Source organism: Arvicola amphibius, chromosome 1 (genome assembly GCF_903992535.2).
Source record: "Arvicola amphibius chromosome 1, mArvAmp1.2, whole genome shotgun sequence".
NCBI classification, from domain to species: Eukaryota; Metazoa; Chordata; class Mammalia; order Rodentia; family Cricetidae; genus Arvicola; species Arvicola amphibius.
This window is the reverse complement of record NC_052047.1, coordinates 61,471,684-61,486,060: the sequence shown is the minus strand read 5'-3', so window position 1 is coordinate 61,486,060 and position 14,377 is coordinate 61,471,684. Positions and strand designations below refer to the sequence as shown.

At 47.7% G+C, this 14,377-nt stretch overlaps 1 protein-coding gene across 1 annotated transcript in view; it reads right to left on the bottom strand.

Moving 5' to 3' along the window:
- The window catches only part of Slc2a9 (solute carrier family 2 member 9), a 138,669-nt gene that overhangs the window by 78,449 nt on the left and 45,843 nt on the right, over positions 1 to 14,377 (bottom strand). The gene's annotated exons all lie outside the window — the stretch shown is intronic.

The following is a 14,377-nucleotide window of genomic DNA, read 5'->3' as shown; positions in this document are numbered from 1 at the left end:
TTATGTGTGGAGGATCTTCACCTTCCAGACGGGAGGGAAGGACAAATGGCCACCTCCAACACGTGCCATCAATTTACTGGGTGCAGTGGCTCCCATCCAGTACAATTTATATGCAGCATGGAGCACAAATTCTTGTGCCCATCAAGGTGTCATCCTTCACTGTCTGTCACCCAGTTTTCCAAATATGCTCCCTCTGTGCACCCTGCATAGGAGCAGGCCACATAGGCTGCGCTGATAGGGAGGATGAAGGCTTTGGCTCCAACGTGAGCACTTGGCGTGTTTTATTTCCTAAGACAGGAAAAGGAAATAGTCCTGGAAAGGATGAGGCATGATGGAACTAGACAAGACTTCACACGATGGGCAGAGGTCTGCTGGCTTATTCAGAGCCCTTGGGCATATGTGACTGCTTGTCCTCAGCCGCTTGCCAGCTGTGATGGCTCTCAGGAGGGACATTGTCCCTGTCAGCTTTTCTGAGGCCCTCTGTGGAACTCTGATGGCAGGGAGTCCACGAGAGTTCCAGACATTACCAAGGTGCAGCGGCAGGGACCCCTGAAGCACAGAGCAAGCTGGAGGTGGCCTATTGGGGCACTCGGCCAGTGCTGGCTCAATCCTCATCTCCAAGGCGATTCCAGTCCTCCTCCCCTTGCTGAAGCTAGCGGCTACTCCTATTTAGAGGCCAGCACGATCCTTGCATGTCCCTTTGAAGGACGGGCAAGGCAAAGCTGGGCTTTTCAGCTTGGGGAGGCTTGTGACTAGAGGAGCATGCGCGAGAGAAGTCAGGCGGTCTGTGGAAGGTCAGAGAGAAAAGCGTGAGTGAGGAGTGTGGAGGGACGCAGGCGGGTTCCGTTCACGCACGATGGAAGATTCTGAATGTAGACGGGCACTGCTGGTACCATTTGTGACTATTCTAAAAACCACAGGGGTTTTAGCATAAACTGGCATATATTTCAATTAACAATTTTTAACTATGGTAGTAAACAATGAACAGGGTCTGTCTGTTCTGCCTGTACATTCTGTACCCAGAGGTGCCGCCCACTGAGGATCGGCAATATTCAGAGAAAGAATGTATCTGTGTTGAACATTCATAGGCAGACCTCTTCCTCTGTCATCGTTCCCTAAGCAATATGGTGCAACAACTATTTACATGACATTTGCATGGCATTAGGTATTATAATGAGTCTCAAGATGGTTTGAGGTATATGGGAGGACATGCGTGGGTTATAAGCAAATATCACACCAGGAGCATTCTAATAAGGAGCAGTAACAGCTACCATAATTGAGGAAGGCCTTTCAGCCTGGTACAGGTCGCCCAGTGAGTGGAAAGAGGCCCTGCTCCTGAGCAGGCAACTCAGGAATTTGTTTATACTCCAATCATTATGGACGCGGACAAGCAACCTAAGATTTCCTGGGAGAAGCCTCAAGGCCACAAGCCAGAGGCTTGCAGCTCAAGCCAGATGAGCTGGATTTGACCTTCTGTCTTTCTGGAGCACTGTTCGTCCATGGTACTCCTTGGCATTGTACCCACGTGAGCCCAGAACCCAGCATGTCCCTCTGCAGTGGCACCCAATAGCTGCTTTCTACTGAGAAACAAATGAGAATGAGGGAGGGAATGGATTTCTCTTATACACTGACCAGTTCCAGGGCCCTTATTCTACTCGTAGATTCAGAAGGCAAATGGCTCCGTCAGCAAATGACTACAGAGCTCCAGTGACCTTATGTCTCCCTCCTTTAGCCGCTTCTCAAGGAAGGGCCCTGGCGGTCACAGCTTCCTAGTGCCCTGGGTTAGAACATGGCTACCTGAGTGTGGAATGGCAGTCTTTTGCCACCTCCAAATCTGTCCCCAAGAGTCCATTCCAGCTTCTAAAATATCACATCTGCATTCCTTACAATCATGTGTTATATTCTAAATATTTTCAGTGTGTGTCCATGGGTTGGTTCTCTTTCTACATTAAGAGGGATTCTTGTACAAGTTATATTATCATCCCATTTCCCTGTGTTACAAATAATGACAAGACAATCCAAGGGCACCACCCTCACTGTGCCCCCTGTGGGGCCCCATACTCCAATACATACAATGCTCATTCCCTTTCCGGTTCCTCCCACCATTTCCTGTTTTCAGAATGATTTTCCTGTCTTCTGCCTTGTTTGGTTCTCAGGCGATCTCATAGCAAAGAGCAATCTCCATTATTGCCTTCTTATAGATAAAGAATCTGAGCAGAATAAAGGAGCAGAATAAAGTCCAACAGCAGAAGTTACCCATAAACCAACTTTATTCTGCTCCTATTTGAAAGAGAGTCAAAATCCCACACTGGTTTTGAAGGCCACTTAACTCTTTGAACTGTCCCTGGCCAGCCTATTAGATGAGACATTGTTGAGTTTGTACATATTTACTGTCTTTGGCACCCCTGCTAGGGCTCCTGATTCTCAGCTGAGGAAACCAAGGTTAACGAGAATTTCTTTTTACTCCATTGACAATTACGTTCTTTATAAATAGCTCTGTGTGGGGTGGGGGAGTGCTACTGAACCCAAGCAGGTGGTCATCAGCTCTGTGCCCTTAACCTCTGTTGTCCACAGGCTCAAAAATGTCATAATGTAGCAGTACCTTCCTAAGGCACTCCCAAATTCCCTGACTATATATTTGTACAGTTCTCTTCTCTTCTGCTTCCTAAAGAGTTAACTACCTGCTATTCTCAGAGCCCCGCTCCTTAGAGTTGAAACCCATGATTAAATCCTTTGTCAGCCTTCTGCTTTCCACTTGAATCACCCTGACTTCTGAGTCTCATTGTTCCCTTTGTCTGCCATGTGCCTCTTCATCCCTCATGGATCAGCAGCCTCTAAACAGAACTTGGGGTGGAAGGCTTGCAAAGGCAGTGGGTCGCACAGGGACAGAGATATGTATAGACACACTAAGGGATGGGATCTCACCTTAGTAACTTCGGATGTCATCTGGGGATACAGGAGCCCAAGGTCAGAGGAAGGACATCAACTGTGAAATTAGATCCACGTTCACATTGTGATTTTTCTGCTCCTAGCTACGGGGCCTTGAGCTTGCTCTTTGTTGGATCCATTTGTTCAGCTAGAAAATGAGTAGAGCCGATAACACTCCCTCTGTAGGTTACTGCGAGGGTGAGAGAATTTCCTAGCATGGGCCTGATACAAGGCTAACAGCCATTAAATGTTGGTCCTCTCCTCAAACCCTTGCTGGAGTCCTCAGTCAACCTATATGATCCACACTAACTTAAGAGCTGGTATAAGGTCACATCTGCTGTCTCCAAAGCCTAGGGCCTGTGACCTCTGAGTTGGGTGTATGGAACACATCTCAAGTCTGGCTATGAGCCTAGGAATTAAAGAATAGACACATCCTCCCGTAGGGACCTTGCCCTCCTCAATTCACTTTCTTTCCCCACCCAGGGTTTTTGTCTAGCTATTTGGAGCCCTGACCTCTGAGCCCTTTGCTGCAGGGTGACACCCCAGTCTAAGAATCCTGAAAATCTCCTTTGTGTGTTCCCATGCTTCAGCCAGCCCTCACTAACCTAGCAATACTGAAATGAGCACCTGCCTCAGTTTCCCTGCCAAACTAAATGATTTATTCGATACTATGGTTTTGCCACCTACCCATCTGTCATGGCTTTAACTCCCTGAGGCATGTGCCCTCCCCAACAAGCTCACTGAGGATATCCTTAGGGACAGAGCCTGGAGACCCATCACCCAGTGCTGCTTCTCCCCAGGATTCAATCATGCTACTGGTGGTCTGCTTCGTGCACTCCTAGTTTTTACTCCCCTCCATCATGATCTTCTTAAAGCACCTGGTGAATGGGCATGGTACCCCCACCCTCACACCACACCTCAGTGACACCTTACATCCTCAATGCCTGTGAGCACACTTTGCTCTCAGGGCACTCTCTTCAGGGAGACAGTATGATTTTCAGTGATGATCCCTCACCTCAGTCACGCTGTCATTCCTTTATCAACAGACATGCTCAGAAAGGGCAAGAGGGTCTGCCTTGTGCCTTTAGCATTTATCATGGAATCTCTGCCATTGGCTTTCCAGCTCCCCATATGCTCTTGGTCCACAGAGCTGCAATACACACACACACACACACACACACACATACACACACACACCCCACAGGCATGCACACTAAACCAATGAATAAATGAGAGTCCTAGAACCACAGGTTTGTGGTCTTTATCTTCTAGGACCACCTTTCTGTGATGCCCTGAGTCTGTTTTCTGGGGATTCAGGTCAACATTGATGATGCCTGTCCAGGAAGCTGACAAAAGTGGCAAGCTCTGGTTGTCACATTTTCCTAACACTAAGTCCATGGCCAGTAGTCAAAGCCCAGAGAGGGACAGTTCGGTCACACACTATTACTTGACAAGCTGGTGTAGCCACCACAGGCCAGGTGAAAGAGACAACAGCTAGCCTACGGTATAGGCTATCAGGAGGCTTCAGGAGAACACATGCTCAGAGCTCAGCCTGGCAGCTGGCTCTCAGCCACACTCAGTCAAAGGCTGTCATTGCCGTCACTACACACCTCAACAGCCCCTTGTGCAGACAGGACTCAAGTGTAGCCACTCCTTGAGAAACCTGCTTAAAGCCTCATCTTGTCAGGGACAGAAATATCCTTACTTCCACTGCTGCAAAGTCCGACCTAGCAGGACTTTGCCTGCACATCCCTGTCCTCTCACGCTGACCAGACCGTCCCCAGGGCTGCAGTTGACCCCAGTCATTGAGGAATTATTGGGACATGCTGGCTGATGAGGACTAAAGACATGGTGAACAAGGAGAGGTCTCTTTCTGTCTCTTCCCCTCATCAGGGCACAGCAGTCACCTTGGCTGGGCCAGTGTCCTCTCTACAGGCTCAAATGCTCCCGTGCACATAGACAGCGGGACTAGATTGGTCTTGCTTGTTGCTTACACAGCCAGGCTTGCCCACAAAGCCTGATCAATAAAAATGGGTAATGTTTGGATCCTGACTTTGTCTCTCAAAGATCACCAAGCTGGGCCAGTGCTAGCCATTCACAGCCTCTGGAGCACTCTCTGGAGATGCAGATTCAAGAGGCCTGAGGTGCAGCTTGGATCAGGATGCTATGAGTGTATCACAAGGCACTGTGATCTCCAGCAACCTCCTCCTGCAAACCACTGTTGGGGAGGTAGAGAGAACATCACCAGGGGCATTCAAGTGCAGTTGGGAGCCATGGAAGCCTCAGTTCCTCATTTAAGGGTGGATGCTTCAAGCTTTCGTGAGGGTGTTTTCTAATCTAGCATTTCATAATGTGACTATTTTAAAATCCATTTGTCTGAGGTCTTCAGGGTATCACTGGATATTGCATAGTAGAGGCTTACAGAAAAAGAGGAAACTTCCCAACAAACAAGGCAGATAGTCTGTGCTTGTTTGTCTTTGATTCCTAAACATGGTGATATTGGCATTGACAGGCATAGTGGCCGTAGGGATGAGAGGCTGCCCAGGTGACAAATGTGCAATGAGATTTTCAGCCCAGTGTTGAAAAGCACAAAACAAAGTGGGGGTAGAGGACTTGAGCCTCTGTGGGGGTACCCAGAAGGATGCAAGGCTCTCATCCTAGAGACTCCTAATGGCTCAACACAAAGGGGCCACCCAAGACAAAGCAGGGCCCTGCATTGCAAGTGGAGACTGGGAGAAGACCCTCAAGCCCCACGTCTTCTATGCCAACCGCTGCCGTGCCTCAAGAAGTGCCATTTGCCCGATCAGTGGACACGTGGTGATCACAGCTGTGGGCAGACCAGGCCCAGCAGCAAAGCATGAGGCTGACAACAGGAACATAAAGCCTAAAGCCCTTGTCACCTGTGGTGGACCTAGGTCCCAAGATAGGCATCTTTGGCTCTGGTAAGAGAAATTGACCTTTGGAGAAAAAAAGTAGAAAAGGCAAGTGCTTGCTTATGTGGGTGCAGTAACCATCGAAATTCTGTGCACATTCTCAGGCCATGTGTGCGGGGCCAAACTTGCATCAGGATCTGCTTAGTTCCTTTTTAAATATGAAGGAAAACAGCAGATATTTGGAAAAAAGCCTCTAGCACAGAGGAGAGAGGCAGAAGGAGAGATAAAGAACTTGGTAGCAAAGAGAGACACAACGCAGGGGACTCCACTCCAGAGTAAGGAATCAAGCAAGGGATGTCATGGAAAGGCGAAGGCACAGAGGAAAAGGGCCTCAGCAATTAAAACTAAGAGCATCGCAGTACAGAGTGCGCGAGGAGGGGTGGGAGTGGGCAGAGGACACAAAGGACATGGAAGCAGAGAAGAAACCCATGGGAGGTTACTGGAGCAGGCAGGCTAAGGGTAATAGGTAGAGATAGATAGGACAGCAGAACTTACTAAAACAGACTGTTCAAAAATGCCTGTACTGGGTAGTTCTATGTCAACTTGACACAAGATAGAGACATCTGAGAGGATGGAACCTCAATTGAGAAATTGTCCCCATAAGATTGGGCTGTAGGGAAGCCTGCATTTTCTTAAGGAGCGGCTAATGTGCGTGGCTCCAGCCCATTATGGGTACCAGCCCTAAACTGGGTGCTATAATGAAGCAGGCTGAGCAAGCCAGGCTGAGCAAGCCAGGCTGAGCAAGCCAGGAAGCAGCACCCCCATCATGGCTCCTGCTTCTGTGCCTGCCTCCAGGTTCCTTTGTCCAGGTTTCTGCTCGACTCCCCTGGATGATGGACTGTGATCGGACATGTGAGCTGAAATTAACCCTTTCCTCCCCAGGGTGTCTATATTCCTGCTGTTTACCAAGCAATAGAAACCCTAAGACAGTCGAGATTCAGTTGGAAGGGGGCAAGAAGGCAGGGCATCTCGAGGATAACCCTCCCATGGAAGCACCCCAGTCGATCTGAGAACTCTGTGGATAAGGAAAGCTTTGCTGGAAGCCCTGTGGGCTCAACCGTACACCCCATTCCTTTCAGAGGGGCCAGGGAAACTGCTCCTTTCTGCCGTTTCAGTTGGGTCTTCCTTAAAGCAGATGGTGTAGATATAGAGGAGGAAACAAGGAGGATTCCCATAGGGTGCCTGAGTGGTGTGAGACGGGAGGGTGGGGCTAGGCTAGTGAGGGAGAGGAAGTGGGGTGGTGTTAGAGGTGAGAACAGATCAGAACTGAACCTTGGACCCCATGCCAGGGGCTTCTGAATGCAGCAGGGAATGTGCTCTTCATTTGGGAGACACAGCCGTGTGCTTGGCATGATGCTTGTCGTCTGTAGACCCCAAGGCTGAACAAACATACACGGTGTCTCTCATGGTGACATTGGCCTGTGGAGTGTAGGTCATTCCCATTTTACAGACACAGACTGAGCCTCAGAGAGCTGAAGTCACTTGTCCAGCTTGTCCAGGTCATAGCACTTCCTGACATCCAAGTCAGCTCACTTCCTACAGGGCTATCACACGTGGGAGCAGCTGGCTGCCCGTCCCATTGCCTGGCATCGTGTCCTAGGCGGGATTATCGCAGCATTCTCGGTTTTCAAACATGTTAGACTCTCTCGATTTCTTTGTTCTTGCACGGGCTATTTGTTTCCTCTCCTTCGACCTGTGTTTCCCTTCCCTCCCACTTGGGTGATTGTCCCTCACACTACAGTGCAGATGCCACCGTCTCTAGAAAGATTTCCATTGCATGTGTTCCCCACAGCTCTCCCACCCCTGGGTTTCCTTAAAGCCTTATAGGACACACTTGTCATTCGGGCCATGCCTCTGTGCTCTGACACTTGCGAGTGTCCTGCCTGTAAAAGCTTTCCCTGACTCCTCCCTTTAGGGGGTCCAGTGTACTAAGAAGCCCAGAAAATTAGAAGTGTGTAAGTATATGGGAGGCAAGGTTTATGGATGCCAGCACCTGCCATGGTCCCTGGGCCCATTTCTGGGGGTGATGGGAGCTGCACAGACAGCAAGCTCAGGGGCCCTGGTTCAGCTGAGAAGGCAGTACTTGGAAGACAGTATTTGCAGGAGAAAGCAATGCAGTGGGCGGTTTAGCCAGGGAGTGGAGGCACAGTCCTCAGGGGCGTGTGACTCACCTCCAGAATCGCCTCCCTTCCTACTCCCACTCACAGCACGTCCTCAAAGGGCAACCTTACTAATCATTTCCCCTGTGGCCCTTCAGAGAGGAGATAGCTAGGCTCAGACGAGCCTCAAAGGCCTTCTTTACAATTCCATTTGACACGACTTCAAAAACTGTTAAATTTATCGCTGCTTCCTTTGCTCCCTTGCTTGCAGCTAGAGCTGGTATGGCTGGACTGGCTCTGGAGGTAAAGTGCCCCCACTGGAGGGATGAATCACCACATCAGTTCAAGCGGCCAGGAGCCTTGGAGCTAAATCAAAATTGAGACTGTTTTGATGTACAGAGACCTGGAAGTCAGGAGAGGTGGTTCACCCTAGCCAGACACCATGAGCACTTGATGTCCAGCAGGAGTCTCGTCTATGCTCCTCCCAGGCCATAAATAAGCATGGAGCGAATGCCTTAGATTCTGCTCCATTACTTTGAAGGTACAACATGGCCAAGGCAACTTATGAAAGAACGCATTTAATTGGGAGCTCGCTTACTGTTTCAGAGGTGAGCCCATGGCCATCATGGCAGGCAGGCAGACATGGCACTGTGGCGGAAGCTGAGGGATTCCATGTTTAGATAACAATTGTGAGGCAGGGAGAAAGAGCTAACTGAGAATGTCATGGGCTTTTGAAATCTCAAAGGTCACCCCCAGTGAGGTACCTCCAATAAAAGCACATCTCCTAATCTTTCCCAAACAGTTCCACTAACTGGGGACCAAGTATTCAAATATACTAGCTTATGGAGACCATTTTCATTCAGCCACTACTGTGGGGTCCTGTTAGATTCTTAGAAGCATTAGAAGATTTAAGGTCAAAGGTCAAAAGGGTACCTTCCCTCCTCCCTGAGGGGCGTGGGTAGACTCTGCATTTGGACATAACAAAGAGGAGACTTTTGATGTTGTGTTCTGGGAAGTCACAACAGGTGAACAACTGATTGACTAGAACATGAAATAGAGAGAGGTAGAGGAAGGAGCCTTGTGTGGAAAGAGCTAACTCTTGTGCCTGGCAGGATAGAAGGTACCTTAAGGAGGGCCTTGCTCTCGGCCCTTGAAGGATGAAGCAATTAAAGGAATGAAAGGAAGTAGGAGAAGCATGGAGACACATTCTGGGAAGGACTCAGGGATGACCCAGGAATGAAAGTTTGGAGTGTTTCAACTCTATGTCCTCTGGCTTAGCTGTTCTGTGGGAAGAAGGGTGGCTGTAATGGGAAAAGGAGATGGGAGACGGGTCACCAAGCTTTCCATGCCACCCTCCTGGAAAATCCAAACCTTGTCATGGGAAAAAACCATGCAGCTGCCATCTTGTGTGGAAAGCCCATATGTCTAAAGAGGACTGGATGTCTTTTGGTAATGGCATTTAGACTTCGGTGTAACATTAGAAATACAAAGGTGGGTCAGGGGGATGCTTGCCTTATAAGCATGATCTCCTAGGCATGCTGCAGTGTGGTGGAGGTGGGTGGATTCTTGGGGCATGCGGGCCTCATTCAGGCATGCTTGGTGAGTCCCAGGCCAATGAGAGACACTGTCTCAAAATAAAGAGGTGGAAATTGCCTAAGAAATGACAACTAAGTCGTCCTTTGTCCACCACATGAACATACACATGTATGGACCCTAGATGCACACAAACAGATATGAACACATATGTACAAACACACACACACACAGAGAGAGAGAGAGAGAGAGAGAGAGAGAGAGAGAGAGAGAGAGAGAGAGAGAGAGAGAGAGAGAGAGAGAGAGAGAGAGAGAGAGAAGGAAGGAAGGAAGGAAGGAAGGAAGGAAGGAAGGAAGGGAGGAAGAAAGGAAGGAGACAAAAGATGGAGACACAGAGAATGAACATACAAAGGTGTTCATCTTGTGTCTGCTCTCAAACAACTTGGTATTTTCTTGGGCTATAGAAGCTGGCAAGGCAGTACCTACATGAGAATCCTCCTTCATTGGTGAAAGGTGTCACTTTTAAGTCAGGGTGACTGATGACTTCTCCCAGGTGCAAATGCTTGAAATATATTCTCCCAGATGAATATTCTCTTGACAAAAGCAAAAAGCTCTCTCCTTCCTGAATTTCAGAGAAGTCTGTTGGGTGCTAAGTCAGGAAGTTCATTGAAAATGAGAACTTTCATACTCCTGGAGTGGGGTGCACTTGACATAAACAGAGACCAAGAGGGACTGACCCCTCTGGGCTCTGTGCTCTGGGGTGCCCTTCTGATCTCCCCACAGGGGACCAGAGATTCTACTGCACAGATGTGGCTTAAAGTTGGGAAGTTCAGGCCTTGGCCTCAGTGCCATAGACACTGTAGTCAAGTGTCTCCAAGACTGAGCTTTCAACCTGGACAGAAATTAAAGTCTCATTCTTAGTGTTGAGCATGAGTTGAGTGGTGGCTAACACCAACTTTATACCAGCTGCATTTCTGCACTAACTTTATACCAGCTGCATGTCTGCACTAACTTTATACCAGCTGCATATCTGCACCAACTTTATACCAGCTGCATGTCTGCACCAACTTCATTCCAGCTTCATGTCTTCACCAACTTCATACCAGCTGTATATCTGAAGCAACTTTCTACCAGCTGCATGTCTGCACCAACTTCATTCCAGCTTCATGGCTGCACCAACTTTATATCAGCTGCATATCTGCACCAACTTTATACCAGCTGCATGTCTGCACCAACTTCATTCCAGCTTCATGGCTGCACCAACTTTATACCAGCTGCATGTCTGCATCAACTTTATACCAGTTGCATGTCTGCACCAACTTCATTCCAGCTGCATGGCTGCACCAATTTCATTCCAGCTGCATGGCTGCACCAACTTTATACCAGCTGCACAGCTGCTCTAAGAGCCTGCTGTGTATTCCATGGCATGTGGAACAACCATGGGAGAGACACCACTATTAAACCTATTGTGTAGCTAGGAAACAGTCTCATTGATGTTCACCAGCTTATCCAAATCCCCCAGCACGGGAGTGACTGGATACAGCCTGGGGCTGGCTGGCATGAGATACTTAGCTGTGGTGTGGTGACTGCCTGGGGCCCTTCCCCAGAAGGTCACTCTTTCTGTGACAGTGGCATGCATTGTCTCTGCTTTCTAATGTCATGGGTAATTGTTTTGATTTAAGGTCTTTTATAAACACTTTCCATGTTGGGACTGCATTTATTGCACTAGAAAGGAGTTATACTTCTTAAGCAAACACAGAGTGTTTGTTTTTGTGGTCATCACAAAATGACCACAGAATCAACCTTCATGTTTCCGCACAGGAAAGCACACATATGTTAGTTTTTATCAACAAAACAGAACACAATGAATAGCAATGAGAAAATCGGAGCTATGTGGGATTGAAGACTCTGAGTAGTTTGACTTAACTGCAATCAAAATGACAAATTATTTGGGAAAGTGTCTCTTGAGAACACGGCAAATTAAAAGTTCTAGAAATAACACTGTCAAATCTATCTTCCAAAATGTCACAGAGGGAAGACAGCGAAAGGGATGTGTCAAGAGTTGGATCTTTCTTTCAAAAATAATTTGTCAGCAATTTGGGAAAAAATTAAGATAATCATCAGGACTGGAGAATTGCCTTGGGGGTTTAAACATTTCCTATCTGCGAAGGACCTGGGCTCTCTTCCCAGAACCCACACAGTAACTCAACCATCTGTAACTCCAGTTCTAGGGGATCTGATGCCCTCTGCTGGTCTCTGCAGGCACCTCACCCAGTGGTGCACAAACATGCATGCAAGCCCTCATTCATTCTCAGAAATTAAAAATAAACAAACCTTTAAATAGAAAGAGGGAAACATGATAGTTGTTTCTAATAAAACTCTCTACCGACTCCCACTGTGCCAAGTGGCAATGGCAGCATCGAGACCACAACCCGTCATGGATGTCACTGGGGGGGGGGAAGTGATGATGGTTGCTAGGGAGGAAGGGGAGACCATAGCTCTGAGGTTGCCATCAACAGCCATCAGTTTGAACTCTCTAGGTGAGCAAGTGACAAACACTTCTGAGAAGTGAAAAAGAGTCCCAGATCAGCATATACCAACCTGCCAATCACCGGCTGGAAAACAAAAATGCAGAAAAGAAATTCCACTAGCAACAAAACAGAATAGCTTGGGAGTTAATACACAGTCGCAGCGAATGTTTTCTTGGTAAAGAATGCAGCAGCAGGGCTGGGGATTAGTGAGTGGCCTAGCTTGTGTAAGGCTCAAAACCCTGCATCCAGGGACGTAGAAAAAGACAAGATCTCCTGAATAAAATGGGAGCATGGGGACCTGGAGAGCGCTGAGGGGGAGTGGAGAGGCAGGGAGCTACAGCTATAAATAATAATGGCAATAATAAAAAGAAATGAAATACAGCACTCCTGTCACTACAACCGAGTAATATTAAGGAGCACCAAAATGAGTAGGGAAACATGCTTCTCAGCAGAAAAACAGGAACCAACCTCAGCCTTCCCAAATCAGTGTATCGGTTTGATGTAATTTGGATCGAACATTCGATAGCGGTTTTATTTGAGATGAGAATGGTCCTGTGGATCCCCGGGGATAATAAGCAAAGGAAAGATTCCAGCTTTGACAGTAGAGGCAGAGGGGACTGTGCTGGACACAAAGTCACACACTATTTAAACCTTTCAGGGTGGGCCAGAGAATGTGGAGGCCCCAGGGACATGATGGGCACATGCTAACTTGATATGTATCTAAGGGCATGGCAAACACGAACGGGGAAGGGGTGTTTGACATAAGAGGTACCTTAGAGAAACTGAAATAAAGGCGAGGAGGAAAAACACATGTGGGTGGGCTTTATACCATATTCTGAGAGTCAAGTATTCCAACAGGCACGGCGAGGGAGACGGTTGCGTAGATAAAGAGCTTGCCCTGCCAGCATGAAGGGCACAGCTCTGTGCTGGAGCAACTCGGATATGAAGTGCGTGGTTGGCATCCCTGCCTGGAAGAAGAGGCCAGCTCTGAGCTTCCACTTGCCCGGCCTGATGCCTCAGCCACAGTGGCTGCCCAAGTGTGTCCACACCTCCCGTCCCATTTTCTCCATGGTCTCCATCCAACTTCCTTCTTTTGATCTTTGTTAGAGAAATACTTCATTAATATGCCTTTTAACATGTCCCTTGAAAGCAAAAGCTGTCACAGAAACGTGCCACCATCCCTGTTTTTACAAGTCTGATGAAATTTATGGCATCAATTGGACCAGGATCACTCTCTGTCTTCCGCCATCCCAGTCCAAAAGTGACTCTCACCACTTCCTCCCTCCTTTGTGTTTCAAAGAAACCACCTGAGTTTTTAAAAGCTTAGATGTCTCCACCTTTGAAGGTAAATGAGAAACAAGATTAAAATGAAGAAATGAAATCCTCACACTTGGGGAAATGCCCGTGGCTCCCACTCACAAAACCCCAGAGGAGATGAAGAAAAAACTTCTGTCTGATGTTCTTTCCCTCATCAAAAGCCCAATCACCACCTTCACAGGGTGTGCACATAAAAAATACAACAAATAAACCCAAACCCAAGATGCTTACTGAGCTACGCACAGTCTCCTAGCCCAGTGGTTCTCAACCTGTGGGTCGTGACCCCCTTGAGGTCGCATATCAGATATTTACATTACAATTAATAACAGTAGTAAAACCACAGTTATGAAGTAGCACTGAAATAATTCTATGGCTGCGGGGGGGTCACCACAATGTGATGAACTGTGTTAAAGGGTCCCAGTGTTAGGAAACAATGTTGAGAACCACTGTTTCAGCCAGAGTCAGCTCAGACTAGAAAATCCAATTTGATGGGGAATATTGGGGTTTGGAGGTGAAGTGTCCCAGAGAGAGAGAGGGAGAGAGAGAGAGAGAGAGAGAGAGAGAGAGAGAGAGAGAGAGAGAGAGAGAGAGAGAGAGAGAGAGAGACTCATGTGTTGAAGGCTTGGTTCCCAGTGTAGTATTCCCAGGGGACACTTTGGGAAAGTGACCCATGAGGGCTCTGATCTTACCAGTGAATTAACATGTATGTGGCTGGATTCACTGGGGCAATGCCTTTGAAGAATAGATCTTGTTACCCTCTGTCTCTCTGTCTCTCCCCCTTCCTTCCCTCCCTCCTCACTGCACTGAGGGAAAGCATCTTCCTCCCTGTGCATGCTGTCATTAAGTCCTGCCTTAACACAAGCCCTCAGTGATGCAGCTAGCTGACCATGGACTAAATTTCTGAAATCTAAATTTGAGTTTCATGAACCAGAATAAATGTTTGCTCCTTTAAGATGTTTTTCCTCAGGTCTTTTATCACAGTAATAATAATAATAATAATAATAATAATAATAATAATAATAACAATAATAATAAT